This window comes from Ambystoma mexicanum, chromosome 6q, assembly GCF_040938575.1.
Source record: "Ambystoma mexicanum isolate Mex_15411 chromosome 6q, UKY_AmexF1_1, whole genome shotgun sequence".
NCBI lineage: Eukaryota > Metazoa > Chordata > Amphibia > Caudata > Ambystomatidae > Ambystoma > Ambystoma mexicanum.
In genome coordinates, this window is record NC_090937.1 from 1,606,118,495 (window position 1) to 1,606,136,782 (window position 18,288).

The following is an 18,288-nucleotide window of genomic DNA, read 5'->3' on the forward strand; positions in this document are numbered from 1 at the left end:
TTCCCATATAAACAGTTAATAAAGCATAAAAATTGCTATAAGCATTTTGTTTTGCCTCACTATCCAACAACTAATAGGTGTTGCTTCTCACTTTGTCTCAAAAATTCGATTACACAGTTCAGGGGTCTACGTGGCGCGCGAATGTAGATCTGACAGCGCAACCCAAATGTATGAATTAATCAAAGTGCATCAGGCTATATGTTTCGGCGGTCTTGTGTGGATATGTCCGCCTTCCTCAGGACCTTGTTCCCTGAAAAATGTAGGAGAGACTTCTAAAAGGACTTTGTTGAGTGCTTGCATTGAGTTCTAAAATTAGTGATCCATTTCGCTAGAATAATACTTGCCAGTTTACCTGTCATCGTTGTTGTATTGCTTTTGTTTCCCTGGTCCTTGGCGCAGTAGGGGTCCCCAAGACATGGTCACATACTTTGCCTTTGGCACTTCTCTCCTGAAACCTAAACTCTGCCTCGTTTTCCCCAGTTATATGTATGGGATTCTCTCCAAAGGCATTCACCTTAACAATTGCTTCTTTGTATTTGTATTTTGTTTATTTATATAGCACGCTGGGCGCAGAACACATTGTTTGAATTCAGACTCCCAAGTATCTTTCCCAATCAGATTTTAGTCGGCTCCACTATCTATTAACATTAAAACGTCGACCCCCCCATTAATGGTGACCAGTTCCCTGTAACTCATCCCCACCAGTGCATTCACCACTTGAATCGCTCACACCTGCATAGTATTCTGTCTGAATCTCCATTGTCACACTCGTTCTCTTGAACATTCCCTGTTTTGCTAGACGACCTGTAACACTTTGCCAGATGACCACTGAGTCCACATAGGCGACATTCTACGGAATCCACTGTGCACTCTTTGGAGTTGGCCAATTGCTGTGTGCTCCAACACGAAGCATCTTTTCTGCTGCTGTCCTGCATGAAGCTCTCCCATCCTTCCTATCTGTCTCCTTGAGTCACTGCTCCTCTCTCTGTAGTTCTTACATTTCAGAGAATCATTGTTCTTCCTACCACCTTGGCGATGCAAAGAGCTGTGTGCAACTTGCTTTGGTATGTCAATCGACTTATCAAGATTGGGGTCCTTTTCCATCCACAGTTCTTCTCTGATCCTGTCATCTGTGCATCTGGTCACGTATGTGTTCATGACCGTATTGACAGAACAGACGTGCGATAGCCAAACCTCTCAGAGCTGTAACATTGTCCTCTATCGGCTCTCCATATATCTGTTCTCTAGTTGCAAAATGATATCTGGCCAATATTTTGTTTTCTGTTACCTCGTAGTGTTGGTCCAACTTGGCAATGCTGATGTCAAAACTGTTCCAAGAGCTTGCATCCAGAGGTTGACTTGGTTCTGGTTTGAAAATGTCTTGCCCTGCATGGACTAAGCAATGATAAAGCAGTGCGTCCTTCCTCTCAACTGCATAATTCGTGCCATTTTCCTTCCAATCTTTCCACTTCACCATTGGTTACCCAGGTTGAGGTAAAAACTGTGCAGGCCGGGTATGTTGCCCATTGTCAAGCTTCCAAAAAGAATTAAGTGAACTGAGCAAGTTGAACAAGAGTGAAACGAGGTGCTACTCGTTTAACACCCAACTCCTGCTTGAGCAACCACAAGAGCTCTGTAGTGACCACTTGCACCTAATATGGTGGGGGGAGAGGAAACTATCACTGACCTCCCTTTTAACACAGAGGGTGTTTCAATACAGAATTACTCCGCATGGTGTAACGGGAAGGTCGCCTTTTGAGCTTTTAGTGGCAGAAAGCCCAACACTCCTTATACAAGGTTCGCTGAGGAGGTCCAATGTGGGGAGCGTAGAGAGATTGCCTATTGAAGTGGTGAGGCAGCGACATGTAGGTATGATTAGAAAAATTGTTGCAAATCCACCATGTTTGTACGAGAAGATAAGGTAAAAATATTGTTAGTAAGGTGATACGAAGCGACTTTCAGGCTTAGATGGATTACTTATTAGGTTTATTACAAGAACTTAAGACACAGTAACATAAGGATAAAGAGTATGGACTATATCAGCACTGGCCCCATCACCCAGGCAAGGGAGCTCCAACTGCCTGCCTCAGTATGGAACCCTCAGATAAACATTCCATCATTCACACAGCAACACTCCATCTACAGAGGTAGATGTCGTTCTCCAGGGAACATTCCCACATGGTGATGGCTAGGTTGCTTAGTGGAGGGGACCTGTTACCCCCCTGCTTGTTGACCTAGTACATGCTGGTGGAATTGTCAGTCTGAATGAGGACAGTCTTGCCACCAATCAGCGGAGGGAAAGCTTTGAGAGCTAGCCAGATGGCTTTCAGCTCCAGCCAGTTCATATGCGGCTCCTGCCAGGTCCAGCAGACACCATGCACACTGTGGTTGTCCGGAGTGGCTCCCCAGCCTTCTAGGGAGGAACCCGTGGTGATGATGACCTGCAGGACCGGCTGCCGGTAGGGCCTGCCCCTGCGCAGGTTGTCGACCCTGGACCACCATGTGAGGTCCGAGTGGGGAAACGGAGGAATGCTGACCGGCTCCACTTGGGAGCCCTTCTCCTGATTCCAAGATGCTGCGGGAAGCTCCTCATCCTGAGTCTCGTGTGGGGTACCGCCAGTAGGACCGCTGCCTTGATACCCAATAAGTGTTGGTACCACCAGGCCGATGTCACTGCCTGGGTAAGGAAGAGATTGGTGGCCCTCTTGATGGCCATGATCTTGTCCTCCGAGGGAAAGACCTTCTCAAAGCTCATGTCCTAGATGAGGCCCAGGAAGATGAGGCTCTGCATAGGTTGCAGCTAAGACTTCTTGAGTTCATAAACCCCAGATCATGGAGTGTGGCACCACCTCCGGAGCTGCCGCCCTGACAAGCCAATTGTCCAGGTACGGGTAGACGTGGCGGACCTGGTCCCTGAGGAGGGCTGCCACTGAATTCCCGATCCTGGTAAATACACTGGGGGCTGAGTGAGTTGATGCCAAAGGGTAGCACCTTGTATTGGAAATGGCAGCCCATGATCCTGAAGCGGAGAAAGGAGTGATGCGGCTGCCAAATCGGGACATGTAGATAAGCATCCTTCAGATCCAGGTAGCACATCCAGTCGCCCTTGTCCAGTGTCTCTAGTGCTGGTGTAACCATCTTGCATTTTTGAAGAGGGAGGGAGAGTTTGAGGTTGGCAGTCCAACACACCAGCCTGGTTTTTCTTCTGAATGGCAAAAATCCTGGAATAGAAGCCAATCCTCAGTGGGAGGCTGGGACTTACTCCACTGTCTGTCTCCCTACGAGTGACCGAACATCCGCCAACAGAGTTGCTGTCCCAATTTGTGGGAGTGGAGTGGAACAATTGGTAGGCAGTACCCCGTGGATACTACAGAGAGGATCCAGGGGTCCACGAATCTCTGGCGCCAAAACTGTGCATGAAATGCAAGCCTGCCCCCCCACCGGAAACACGTTGACCCAAAGGGACGCGTCATGCCTTCTTTACCTCTGAGGCTGTTGCGGAGTAGGGGGACTGGAAACTCCCCCACCCCCCTTTTGTTTGCACCAGTGCTGATTCGGAGAATGGTCAGGCTGTTTCGACCTCCGTTCTTGGAAGGCCCGGAACCCGCCAAACGCCCGCCCCATATCGGAGCGTTAATGCGACGGACTACACCTTGGGTGTGGCCTTCGTTAGGATAAAAACTTTGCAATTTGGGAACTGTTCTTCTTTTTATCTAATTCCTCATCGGTGGTGGAGTGAAAGGTCACTACCCTCGAATGGAAGTTCCAATATGCGTTCCTGGACATCTGGGTTAAACTTGTTAGCCAGAAACCCAGGCAGTCCTTGTGATGCGTATGGCCTGGCCAGAGGTGTCGATATTGGCCACGGTGGACTCCACAAATTTGGCCTCTGCCAGCCCCGCCTTGATGCATGCTTGGCTCTGCACCGGACATTCTGGAAGGAAATCGGCTATTTCCCACCAAATCCTCTGGTTAACAGCTACCAGCATAGCATCCGCGTTGAATTGACGCAGTTGTAGAGGCGTTGGAGTAAATCTTCTTTCCGTACGCCTCCAAGATCTTGTCCTCCTTGCCTAGCAGCGCCAAGGACGAGGTGGTCAAGAACAACTGAGGCTTCGAGTAGATTGATGCTGCAGCGATCACCAAAGAGTGTGGTTGAGGGTGTGCCCACAGCAAGAGTGGATCCCACTCCATCTGCCTATACTTGCCGTTGAGGCACCGATTGTCAGGCTTGGCAGAGTGAGGCTTGAGCTAACCCTTCTTGGCCAAGGCGACAACGTCCTTCTGCATTGGGTTCCCCGTTCTAGCCGGGGGGCGTAGCGTGAGGGCCTCTGCCAGAACCCCTTTCTCCAGTTGCTCAACCTCAGGTTGAGGAAGGCCCAAATATTCTGCCCAACCTGCAAGCAGTACATGGAAAGCCTTGGCTGACGACAGCGTGTAGGGGTCCTCCTTCTCGTTGTGTGTCCACCAGGGTGTCCGGTTGATCTGGAGCGGGTGGAGTAATACTGGGCGCTGTGGTGTAGGAAACAGAGCCGGTGGCTGCTGCAGAGGCTGGTATGGACCCGCCTGCACTGTGGGAGGTAGGGGAGCCGGAATTCGAAGGGGCAGCAGGTGCTGCGCTGGGGCCTGAGGCACTGGAGCCATAGGAAGAATTACTATGGGCGCTGATGGAGCGGCCGGAGGGAGCATGTCCTTGATAGCATCCCGAAGGATGGCCTCCCCATCTGGGGAGTTCACATCAGCGCCAGGTAAACTTTCGAAGAACCTGTCTTTGGAGGCTGAAGAGGTGGCAGGTGATATTGACGGAGTGGCAGGAGGCTGCTGGGGCTGAAGCGCACTCTGCCTCGGTTGCAGGGGAAACGTGCCCTGTGCTGCTGATGGATAGACAGTAGGCCACGTACTTGGTTGACACCAGTCCCACCTTTTAACTCGTTATCCCGCCTGTTCTGTTCCTAGGAGCAGCATCGCGCAGCCATCGTGGCTGGCGCGGCGGCCATTTTGTCGAGCTGCATGCCACGCCCCGAAGAAGTGGTGCTTGGCTCACTGGGTTCTGCCTCCTCCAAGACTCTTAGCGGTGGAGCATGAGACCTACCCTGCACGCCAGGTTGTGGCCTGGAAGGTGTGTTGCCCTCGGCAGAGTCGCTGGTAGTGCTGTGTGTTGGTGCCCACTCTGACATTCTGCCGGTATTAGGTCGTTGACCCTCTGGCGTACACCCAGTAAAGGAACCTTGCAGTCCCTCAGCACTGACCTCGGAAGTATCCTCCGACCCCTTGGCCATAAGGCCGATAGCTGGACTAGCCTCGGTACCTGTGCTGGTGCGAGATCCAGAAAGGTTCCTTCCACTCAGGCGGTTCCTTGGAAAGTAGTCGCCCTTACGGGTGCGATGGAAAACAGCGGCCCTTCCTTAGGCCTCGATTGATGTTTGACGAATTCCTTTAAGTCCTCTGGAGGCCATCTTTCGAAGAGCGCCCAAGTCCTCTGGAGGCGACCTTTCGAAGAGCCACCTAACTAGCCTGTTGTTCAGTGCGTGTGGAGTCTGCATCACACATGGTACAACCTTCCCAGCTGTGGTCTGGGCCATGGCAGCGGAGGCAAAGAGCGTGGGAATCGGATGTAGGGAAGAGCCTCTTGCAGGCTGGACACTTGCTGAAGTTGACTTGCGCTGGGGAGGAGCGTGGCGTCGGAGGACCGAGTACTTGATTGACAAAAAAGAAGACAAAAAGATAGAAGTATCCGTGGAAGAGCGCATGGTATTACATGGCCGAAGCCAAACCCAGGAGCGCTGGTGAAATCGTCCCTTTCCTGGGACTGGGGAGTGGCGTCGTTGGGCGGAGTCAGGTAGCGCATGCACTCGGGGAAGCATCTCTAAATTTAAAGAGGAAGGTTTTTTTCTGGTGAAAAAGGTTCCGTCTTCTGTCCCTGTCGAGGGACGCCCATACAGTATGGAGGAAAGGGGACTTGAGTACGTTGGTCACTACGGTGAGTAACTATTACTTTTTTCCAGCTAACCAATCAGGATTTCGGGTGAAATCATCCACTAGGCACAATAGTGCTAATTTAGTGGCCGCTATTGAATATTCATGGTATAGACTCAAACTGCTTGTTTTGGTGCATTTGTAGATTTTAGTGCCGCGTTCGATACCATGGAGGGAGGAAAACTGTGGATCAAGCTAAACACGTATAATACCGGCTGGGCTGCTATCCATGATCCAACATTTATACAGACACATCTGTGAGAGTGCAATTAGATGGCCAAGGGAAATTATCTGAATCTATAACACTGCGAGGAGTCAAACCAGGCTGCATTTTAGCGGCTACATTATTTAACCTGTAACTAGCTGACTTTTTGGCTGACCTGCATGTAACACCTTCAGATGATATTAAAATGAGCAGCCTGAAGTTAGGCTGGTTGGGTTATGGGGATGACCTCTTGTTGTTAGACTATACCCCCAAAGGTTTACAGACCAAATTGAATGCTGTTGATTGGTTTGCAATCGCGAATGGTCTAAAAATCTACATCAGGAAAACTAAGGTTATTACATTTTTAGGTGAAGGTTTATTAATAACCAACACATTGAAGTTGTAGAATGTTATAAATACTTAGGGGTCTTAATAGACCATAATTTGTGTTGGAAACACTGGAGCGAAGTGTATGAAGACTGCTATGGCATTGAGTCATTTTATTGGTCGACAAGGGGGTTTCTCTGTTAGCATAATCCTACTGCTGTATTCTGCTAAAGTTGTACCATGCTTACTATATGCTGTGGAAATTTGGGGAAAACATTTTAAAGATGCAATGAATAAGCTTGAAACTAAAATTATAAGTATTTTATTCCGAATGCCGAAATAGTTACCCTGTGAATGTAATTTGATGTGCATTAGCGATATTTTAGAATATAAAATTGCAATGCTATTCGTCAAATTGAGTACACTAGATAATACTTTTATTGTAGAGTTGATGAAATGTTTTAACAAAATGGAGAATCCTCATTTATGTGTTTATAGTCAATGCGAACAGTGTATCTCAGATGGGCAAAGAAAATGCCTGTTTGGCTTGAACATTCTCATGCAAAGGTTAAACAGCTGCTAAAAATGTCAATACTTGCAACTATAGCCAATAGCGATACATTTTTGGAGTTTTGGTTAAATGCTTCTAGAACACCTAAATACCAAGCTGCATTCCCTGATGGTAACACCATTAGGCGGTATTTACTCTTAAAATTCAATGGGTGTGATAAACTTGAAATAATGGGTGCAAAATGTGGCATTGCTAGGGACCAAAGACTATTTAGATTGTGTGGCACATCCCTTATAGAATCTACAGTACACATTTCTCAATGTGAGAGCCTTACCCTTGTAAGAACTGAATATCTGAAAGCATATGACAATACTAACAATACTGAGAATATGAATGAAATATGGGCATCTCTCTTACCTGGAAATAACCTGAATCTTATTTTTCACATGATGAATTTTCTTATGACTTTTATCTATTTTAAGGGAATTGTCCATCGGCACTCTGTTTTTATAGAAATGATTCGAATCTTATAATTGGATTTTGTTAGGTTAAATATATGTAAAGCCTTTGTTGGCTGTGAAGGTGTTAAATAAAATAACCTCATCTGATGTGGCCGGAGCGGAAGTGGCAGCCAGAGGGAGCCCAAGAGAGGGAGAGGAGAGAGGGGACAGGATGCCCTGAGTTTTAGTGGTGAAGTGAGAAGCTAGAGGTGTGCAGAGGCCTGGGAGGGAACAGGAGAGGTGGAGACTGCAGATTGAATGGCCAGCTCCTTACAGATTTTAGTTTGGCAGTATTAGAGGCTGCATAGACACGGGCTTGATTGTGGGCTCTCTTCTTGGAAAGGACTGTATTGCCTTCGGAGCAGGTGTTGAGCCAGTTTGTCAGAGGATGTGCCTGATGCCCTCCACTTCCTCTCAACCACGATGCACTTGCGTTTCAGGGTGGCAAGGTCTGAGTCATGCCAAGAGTTGCACTTGGAGGTAGGTTTCAGACGGATTCTCATGACGGGGGCAAGGCCATCCAGAGTTTTGGAGATAGAAATATGCAGGTTAGAGAGGGCTGTGTCAGAGTGTGAGTCAGCCTCGGGCATAGGAGGAGCAGAGAAAGTAGCGTCAGGCTGCCACTGACGCACGCTTCATGGGCCAAATGACCGATAAGGTAGGTGGAAGTGCTGGGGTCAGTTTCACCTGGGGGACAGAGAGCTTCAAATGAGAAGAGAGCAGAAAGTGGTCAGTCCAAGAGAGGAATTGAGAGGGTTCGAGACGGGGGGGGTGTCTGAGGAGATGAGACCATTCAAGGTGTGCCCGGCAGTATCGGGCCAGGAGGTAGAATGGAAGGAGAGCAAGTGTCACAGAGCTTGCGGCAGAGCACCGAGGAGGGATTAGAAGCATCCAGGTGGATGTTGAGGTCTTGGAGGAGGTGAAGTTGAGAGGTAGTGGCAAGAAGAGGAGAGATCAGCCCACTCGGAGGAAAAGGGGCGACCTGGCCAGGTGGCCTGTAAATTGTGGCCGCAGTCTGAGAGCAGAACCTGCAGACCAGGCATTCAAAGGAGGAGTAGGCCTGAATAGGAATGACAGAAGCAGGGACGCACTCTGGAAAGATCAGGGCTACTCCATCTCCGGGATGGTTGGTTTTGGGTTCGGAGAGGATCTTGTAGCCATCAGGGAGAAGCGTGTCAAAACTTGTGACAGAGCAGGCCATGAACCATGTCTCAGTGTGAGCAAGGACAACTAGATGAAGTTCTTCTAGGAGGTGGCAGATGTCCGAGGAGTGTTGACAGCAGATAGAGATTAGTGGGTACAGGCTTGAGAAACGCCCTGCAGAGTTGGTAGTGGGGCCTGAGAGTGGGGAGATTAGGAAGGAGATGGCAAAGTAGCCAGAGATGTGGCAGAGGAGCCTTAGAGGTGCTGGCAGGAGCAGCAGGAGAAGGAACGAAGTAAGTTTCGAAGGGATTGTGTCCTCCGACGTATTCCTTATCTTTGATGGATCATCTCCCAGCTTGCTGGCCTCGGAAAACTTTTTTCAGTAGAGGGCACTGCGCGTCGACGTCAATCGAGCCGATGTCCCTCGACAGCCTCTGTATGGGTGCCGACGGCATCACGCGTATAAATAGACTCGCGCAGCGTCCGTTGTTCAGCTACGTTTTTCTGCGCTTCGTGGGGCCTCGGAATATCGTTGCTCAGTTCTTCAGTCAAATATACTTCATTATTCCTTGTGAATACCGACTCGTACTCAATGGCTTCCTCATCCGAACCGACGACTCCACGGTCCGGCTTCAAAAAATGTCGAGACTGTGGAAAGAAAATGTCATTGACGGATCCTCACAGGATCTGTTTGTGGTGCCTGGGAGTCGAGCACCATTGTTTGGAGTGCGAGGACTGCATGTCCATGACGGCGAAAGCCTTGAAGGAGCGTAAGGAGAAGCTCGAGAGAGGTAAGGCAGTTAAAACTTCTTCAAAAATTTCCTCGGCAGAGTCGAGACATTCGTCTCCTCGCATCATAAGACATTCTCGTTCTAGGTCTCGAAGCAGTTCCCATCACTCTTCGAGATCTAAGCATTCAAAAAAGAGATGTCCAAGATCCCCTTCCTCGTCGTCGTCTTCCGTTTCCCCGAAAAGGGTCTCCTGCCCCACAAAACCTAGCTCTCAGGCTGAGTGGGAGGAATTCAGGAAAAAGATGCTTAGCGTCTTCGAGAAAGCAGCCTCAACCCCCTCGAAGACTGCTGAGGGTGATACCCTGGGTGAAAGACCCGAAAAATCAAAACGCTGCGAGTCGCAGCACCCGGCGAAAGAAGTTACTCGAGAGCGTCCCAAACCCTCGCGTAAAGGCACGTCGTCTTCGCCGTCGTCGAAGAGCCCTTCGACTCATAGATTTGCGTCTTTGACGCCATTATCGAAGGGTTCTTTGACGCACAGGTCAGTCGATTCGACGCCGAAAAAGGACAAACCCACGGCCACCTCACAGCCAGTGGCCATACCCAGAGCCTCGTTCACGAGAATGTCGTCGACAACCTCAAGTAGAATTCCGATACTCTCGAGTTCATCGAGGCCTCTTCCACCTTTCTCAACGCCTTTTTTTCCAATGGCTTCGAAGCCTTTAACGTCCGCATCGACTACGTCGATGTTTTCTCAGCCAATCATGACGAATTTGGCCCCTTCTGCTCTGGAAATGGGATTTATACCATTTTCAAGACATGATCACTCCAGAGTCTTATCTATTTATGAAGAAGGGGAGGATTCAGACCAGGAAAGACCTTTAGAGTTGCAGGAATCTGCAACTCACCTCTGAGGAAGGTAGGTTGAAAGACCTCCAAGAATCCTTACAGGAAGCAAGTGGGCTGGACACTTCCCCAGAAGTGGAATTTGCCAGACCAGACCCAGGGGAACATGCTGAAACCCCTTATAGAACCTTGATGGCAAGGATAATAGAGTTTATGGGGTGGTTTACACCCTCGCCTGCTTTTCAGCAAGACGACCTCACAGACATCTTGGTCAAAGGTCCACAGGAGGATCCTGTGGTGCCATTTCATGCGGCATTACAAAGGAGAATATTGGCAAACTGGGAAACACCTGAGGTAATCCCAGCGGTTAACAACAAATTATCAGCTAAATATAGGGTGTCTTCTGCTGACCCTGAATATTTATCCAAACACCCAACTCCGGAGAGTCTGGTTGTTCAGGCAGCTACTTCATCAGGTAGTAAATCGGCTTACCCTACTGTTCCACAGGACTGGGATGATAAGAGATATTAATCTATGGCCAAAAAAGTCTTTTCTGCATGTAGCATGGCGTTGAAATCCATCAATGCTACTTGTACGCTCGCAAGGTTCAGCCACGCACTTTGGGAGTGTGCTTCATCAGCGGCTGACTGCCTCCCGAAGGGAGAAGAAAGGGAAGCGTTCCTAAACATCATTAAGGATGGTAAAGACGCTGTGCGCGACTCCCTTCAAACTGGCATCGATTCTGCTGCCAGCATCAGCAGGGCCATGGCGGCAAGTACAACAACCCGGAGATTTGCTTGGTTGCGAATGTCTGGTTTTGCTCCAGATGTGCAAAGCAGACTCTTGAATATGCCCATTGACACGGATCTTCGTTTGGTAAGAAGGCGGATGACAGTTTAGAAAAGCTACAAACATCAAATGCAGCAGCAAAATCCCTGGGAGCTGCAATCCGCCAAACGCCATATCGCCCCTCAGGAGCCTCTTGGAGAGGTATGTCCTTTCGCTTCTATTCCGCTTTCGGAAATGGCAGAGGACAGCCGGTTCAAAGGGGTCAGAAGAAATTCACCCGAGGTGGACAGGGTAAAAATACAAAAGCAGCAGCAGGTACCTCTTTACCATTGGCACCTGCATCAGCCGCCTCTAAATCTCTCTGAGGACTCTCCTCACAAGACACCAGTAGGGGGCAGGCTAACTCAACATCTGACGGAATGGCAGACTATTACGTCGGATGCTTGGGCATTGGAGACAGTTGCCCAAGGTTACTGCCTGCCTTTTCTACGCATTCCTCAGTCATCCACCAGGGAACAGCTCTCGGAAAGTTCCAGATCCGCTCCTCTTGCAGGAAATTGTAGACCTGCTGGAGAAAGGTGCCATAGAACAGGCACCTGTAGCGGAGAGGAACAAGGGCTGGTACTCCCGCCCCCCCCCCCGTCCCCTTCCTAATACCGAAGAAGGACGGAGGACTGAGACCTATCTTGGACTTATGAGAATTGAACAAGTTCCTCAGGAAGGACAAGTTCAAGATGGTAACTCTTTCTCAGATCCTTCAGGCCCTCCAGCTCCAGGACTGGCTGGTATCTCTGGACCTTCAGGCGACTCATTATCAATTTCGAGTTCTGCCATTTGGGCTGACCTCCGCCATGAGGGTCTTCACTAAGCTAATGTCGGTAGTGGCTGCAAGTCTAAGGAGGGAAGGGATTCACGTCTATCCCTACCTGGATGATTGGCTGATCAGAGCTGTATCTCCGGAGCAAGCTCAGATCCAGTTAGATTATGTATGCCACTTCACAAACTGGGCTTTTCCCTCAACTTAAAGAAGTCACAGATGATACCATCACAGAGACTCCAGTTCATTGGAGCAGTCCTGGACACTGCCCTGGGAAAAGCCTCGCCACCAGAGGTGAGGGCTCAAGATATTCTGCAGATGGTCACCAGGTTTCAAAATGCCCAACGTCTCCCGGCCTTCGACTTTTTGAGGTTGCTAGGCCTCATGGCATCCTGCATCTTCCTTGTGCCAGAGGCTCGCCTGAGAATGACATCTCTTCAGTGGGCACTGAACTCAGTGGTCGCAATTCTCAGGGAGAATGACAGACCTCCTTTAGGTTCCGGACAACGTGGCTCGAGACCTTCAGTGGTGGGCCTGCCAGGAAAACATCTTGAAGGGAGAACTGTTTTGGCAACCTTGACCGGAGATAACAGTAGTCACAGATGCCTCATTCACTTGGTGGGGAGCCCATACCAACGACTTCACCATCAGCGGTCGTTGGTCTCCATCGGAGTCCAGACTACATATCAACCTGTTAGAGCTGAGAGCAATCAGACTAGCGCTGAAGGCTTTTCTGCCATCGGTACAGGGGACAAATGTCCTGATAAAACGGACAACAGTGGCCATGCACTACCTCAACAAAAGAGGAGGCGTTGGATCACTGCCGCTGTGCAGAGAGGCGATGCACCTCTGGTTTTGGGCAATCCAAGAAGGAATCTCTGTCGGCAGTTCACTTAGCCGGAGAGAAAAACTTGACAGCGGACGTTCTGAGCAGGCAGAGTACAGACTCCCACGAGTGGGAACTAGCTCAGGAAGTCCTTCAACAGATTCACCCTTTGGGGAACCCCTCATATGGATCTGTTCGCCACCAGCATCAACAGGAAGAGCGATCAGTTTTGTTCGAGGGAATTTCCCCCGAGAGGAGCTCTTGGTGACACGTTTGTATTGGACTGGGAGTTTCCACTTCTGTACGCGTTTCCTCCACACCCTGTATTTCCTCAAATGATCAGGAGGTTGAGAAGGTTCCGGAAAGCCATGATTCTTATTGCCCCGGACTGGGCCAGGAGAACGTGGTACCTGGACCTTCTGGACATGTCCATCTGCCCTCCCAATTCGTCTTCCACTCAAGGAGAATCTTCTCTCGCAGAAAGGAGGTCATGTTCTCCATCCAGACATCAGAACCCTCAATCTTCACGCTTGGTATCTGAAAGGTTGAGATACAAGGATTGGGACCTCCCTGATGACGTCATGGAGGTGTTGCTTTCGGCCAGAAGGCCAGCAACTAAGTCTTTATACCGCTGCCGTTGGAACAAATTTTGCAGCTGGTGTAGAGAAGAGAATATCAACCCCTTTTCATTTGGTACACCAACGGTGTTATCCTTTCTACTCCACTAGGCAAATTCAGGCCTTCAAGTTGGCACTATCAAGGGCTATCTCGCAGCGCTATCGATCTTCAAGCGCACTGCAGAGGCGCCATCGTATTTCAAATTACTCTTAGTAGTACAATTTCTAAAGGGTTTAACTAATGTCTATCCTCCAAGACCGTTCCTGGTTCCTTTATGGGACTTAAATTTAGTCTTGAATTTCCTGATGGGTACTCCTTTCGAACCACTCCACTCTTGTTGGCTAAGATTTCTTACCCTTAAAACTGTCTTATTAGTGGCTTTAACATCTGCTAGAAGGGTGAGCGAATTACAAGCTCTATCTCGTAAACCCCCTCAGACCATTTTTCATAAAGACAAAGTTGTCCTACAGGTGACGCCTAATTTCCTCCCAAAGGTGGTTTCTGAATTCCACATCACTCAGAAAATTACCTTACCTTCATTCTATCCGCCTCCCCATCCGGGGAAAGAGGAAGGAAGGCAAGGCTACATAGGCTGGACCCAAGGCGGGCTTTAAGCTTTTACATCTGCAGACTTGCTAGGATTAGGCAAGCAGACCAACTGTTCGTAGGTTACTCAGGGCACAAATTGGGACTACCAATACCAAAACAAACCATTTCCAGATGGATTATTTTGGCCATTCTGGAATGTTACAAACTAGCAGGGAAAGAGCCTCCTCAAAATCTTAGGGCTCATTCAACCAGGGGTATTGCAGCCTCCTCGGCCCTTCAAAGAGGGGTTCTGGTTCGAGACATATGTGCGGCTGCCACATGGTCTTCCACACATACTTCACAAGATTTTACAAACTGGATTCCTCCTCTAGTCAAGAGACTAGGTTTTGCAAAGCTGTATTACATTATGTTCATTCCTAAAAGGAAACATGGCGTTTTACTCCCACCTCCAATTACACACCACTGCTATGGGAGTCTATCAAAGATGAGGAATACGTCGGAGAACACAATCCCTTCGAAGAACAAGTTACTTCTTACCTGGTAACGTTCTTTCGATAGGATGTTCCTCCGACGTATTCCTTATCGCCCGTCCCATCCATCCCCGCAGTAATACTTCCCTTGTGGCTGCAGCTTACGCTCCTTCAAGGTAAAAAACCAATTCATGTAAAACCACTTAACGTCAAAACGGAACTGAGCAACGGACGCTGCGCGAGTCTATTAATACGCGTGATGACATTGGCGCCGATACGGAGGCTGTCGAGGGACATCGGCTCGAGGGACATCGACGTGCAGCGCCCTCTACTGAAAAGTTTTCCGAGGCCAGCAAGCTGGGAGATGGTCTATCAAAGATAAGGAATACGTCGGAGGAATATCCCATCGAAAGAACGTTACCAGGTAAGAAGTAACTTGTTCTTCTCTAGCATGGGGTCTGGCATGCATTCACATGCTCATGAATATTCCCCATCATCAGGCTAGGAATCCTCTGTAAAGAAAAAATCCGTATTGGTTTCGTTTCTGATCTGTCTTTCTTAGTAGTAACCAATCACTGGTCTCTGGGTCATACTGCCCCCAGCCAATGACTGCCCTCTCCCTAATCCCCGCCCCTGGCAGCCATCCTCAGATTTTTACCACAGGTTCAAGTGTTGGGAGTCCTCGTGCTATAGCTCTCAAGCTTTTACTGCGTTTTGTGTTTTTTCAGAGTTTAATCTAATTTTTTTCGGTCAATCGAGCCTCAAGCTCCACCGTTTATACTTCCGATCATCGGGGACCCATTTCGGAATTTTCTACGCCCCTCCCGGGCGAAGATTTCATCGAGTTACGCTTCTTGGAGGATTCCAGAAGATCTGAGGCCTACCTCGTGGACATGGCCCAGGACAAGGGAAGCTCGACACCCGGATCCAAGGTGTTCAGGAACTGCCCGGGGTGCAGATTACAGAATGTTTTCAAGGAGGATTAGCATTGGAGATGTCTACTGCCTTCACGAAGACAATACGCGCGTGGAAAAGGACTGTACGTTTTGCAAGAGCCTGTCGGAACGGACTAGGAGGGATCATCGGACCGGACTCGCCAGCTGGCTGGGGAAGGGCCCAGCAGGTGAGAAGAAGTCTGAGCGGTCTTCTAAATCCTGTGAGGGGTGACGGGGCCCAACAGAAGGCAAAGCACCGCGAGTCCGCGGGAACCGGAAGCGCCGAAGGCTCGGGCTCCTCGGCTGCCAAACAGGGCGCACGTTCACCAACGCCATCAACCACGAGCCAACGCTCTGGCTCGGGGAAGAGAAAATCCGAGAACCCGGCAAAGCTTCTGGAGAGGGCCCGGTCGATCTCGAAGGAATCAGCCGAGGGGGAGCGAAGCGGTGACCCCTCCCTCAAGGTGAAGGCTTCAAGCGCGCCCAAGGTGGTGAAGGCCTTGATTCACCCGGTGAACGCCTCTATCGAGGGAGTCGTGGCGGCCCTGGCGAAGCCTGTGGAGGCTAACCCAGTGGATGCGACCTCGGGGCCCAGAGTTTCCCTGCCGCCGTGGAGGGAATCCTCTTTTCAGCCCATCAATAAGACCCCCATGAGGACCCCGGTGGAAAAAGGGGGGGGGCCCGGTGGCTGTCACGGACACGGATACAGCCTCTGAGGAGGAGCTGGTTGAAGTTGTAAAGGGCCTCAACAAGAGGTTCGAGGAGGTCCGATACCACGGGGGGAATGCGGAGTAGGCGGACGAAGAGGGGGATGGCAGCGACAATGAGGCTTCCGTGGAGGAGCAGCAACCATTGCGCCCGTCGCAGCCAGTGCCCGAGCCTCTGGACAACTCTGTGGCCATTTTGATGGCAATCCAAACCTTCTGCACGGAGATGAGGACGAGATTGCCCCTAACCCCAACGGACAACCCGACAACCGGGCCCGTCGGAAAGCCCTTGTTAGGCAGAAACCTGTGCAGTTCCCTTAGGGACCACTGCAAAAGATTTAGGACTACAGGTTGTTGGCAGTCAACCAAATTGGTAGCTGTCTGTACTACCCAGATCTACCTGGTAGCTGTGGCTGAGCAGTCAGACTTCTCTCAAGAGGAGTTAGGCAGTATGCAGAGCATACACAATAGGTACAGGGACACAGTAGCACAACCAAACACTGATCAGAGCTTTGGTGTTAAAGTATATAATTATTTATTTAAAAGACACACTAAAATTACACTAGCACAAAAAGAGGTAAGTAAATTCAACACACAGTCACTATTACTAGATGTACATCCCTTATTCCTTATTAGACAAGTCTTAGTTAACACCACTTATTTCCAGACAGAGGTGAGCGCTTAACTATAGATGGCACTCCAATAAGTTTGAGAAAAAGGGAGGGAAAAGGCAGAAATTAGGAAAAACGCACAACTCAATACTTAAGAAGCACCCAGCAAGGCAGGAAAGTCAAAGTCTACTTGTGAGCAAAAAGTTCAGAGGTCAGGCTCCCTCTTAGAGAGAACAGACCACCAATGCGCCCAAGATCACACAGTTAAAAAGTCTTGAACAGTCTTGCAGGGAGTTCAGAAAAGAATTAGTTCAGTTCAGAAAAGTTCAGTTAGCCAGCCTAGGGCCAACCCAAGTGGTAAGTGGAGGCTTAAAGAGTCACCCCACACAGACCGTTGCGAGGGAGGCCAGGCGGACACAGTACCTTCAAAGTGGAGAGGATCCTCCAGCGGGGGCAGTTGTTCCTGCCAGCGGGTGCAAGTCACGGCGTCTTCCAGAGGAAGAGATGGCCTCAATGTGGAGGAAAGCTGAAGGTCGTTGCACTGTCAGGGAAGAAACCAGCCGTGGAGTTCTCCGGTTAAAAGGTACTACCCTTTTATTCGCGGTGGTGGAAAAACCGTGGTATCCCGGTTGCCGGGGTGCTTGGCACAGGCAAGGCGGCCACGAGTTGATCCGGGAAGGCTAAAAAAGACGGGCAAACTGGTTATCCCCACCAGTCAAAGGAAGAGGACTCTCTGGGCTGAAGATCTCCTCTGTCGTCGGGAAAAGTGGTGAGACGGTTCAGCAGGGCTCCACCGGTGGTGTCGTTGCAGGTCGCCTCAGCTTCTCCCTCTTCGGATTCTTTAGGTCCTTTGGCGACTTCTGAAGTTCCAGTCCCCAAAGCCCTGCTTTTATGCAGCAAACCCTCATTCATTTAGCCTAACTGTCAATCGAACATGCTAAATGGTGAGCCGGGCGGCTCACCACTTGGGCCAATCACACAAGAGTGCGACTTGAGTTGCCAAGGCAACTCAGTCCAGGGTGCCTAAGCCCCCTCCCACATCCCCTGTGGTACCCAGACAGAGCGGCACCACTTTTGGAGGCTTCTGTGGAGAAGCCCGCCAAAAAGTGGAACAAAGGGCCCGACTTGGGTTGGAGTGACGGAAGCGAACACAAACGCCATTTTGGAACCGAGTTTAGGCAAAAAATACCAACCAGTGATTTTATATTTTAATAAACCGGCGGTATGTTCGAGGCTATTTTAAAAAGTGGTAGCCTCGAACAATGGGAAAATCCCATAGAGCTATATTCGCGGTCGAATATAAAAAGTAGTATCCACTGCCACCAGCCAAAACTCGATCAGGGGGAACGGAGACGTGCCCCCTCGAACAACAGACCCCGTGGCAATTGAATTGCCCCGACCAGTACGTCCACAATATGGTGGTTTGTACTGGTGTCTGTTCATAATTTAGGACTAGTAAAGCCAATGGTGACTTTACATGCCCTGGTAGACAGTAGTCAGTCCCAGGGTATGGAGTCTGTTTGGGGGTCACTATGACACCCCTGGGTTACTGCACTGAGGGCGCTGTGTAACCCACATACCAAAAACACATGAAGCCCTATGGGGTAAAGGACCCCATAACCCATAAAACACATACAAAGGAACACCTCAAATCATGTCTAAGAGTGGGAGTAAAAGAATCTCACTCTTAGCAGGAGGGAAAAAAATAAAACCCAAAAATCCAGCAA

The 18,288-nt window shown here is 49.6% G+C and overlaps 1 protein-coding gene across 3 annotated transcripts in view; it reads left to right on the forward strand.

Annotated features, from left to right (window-relative positions):
• Positions 1–18,288, forward strand: part of LOC138516894 (PC-esterase domain-containing protein 1A-like) — a 582,917-nt gene that overhangs the window by 154,110 nt on the left and 410,519 nt on the right. The window lies entirely within an intron of this gene.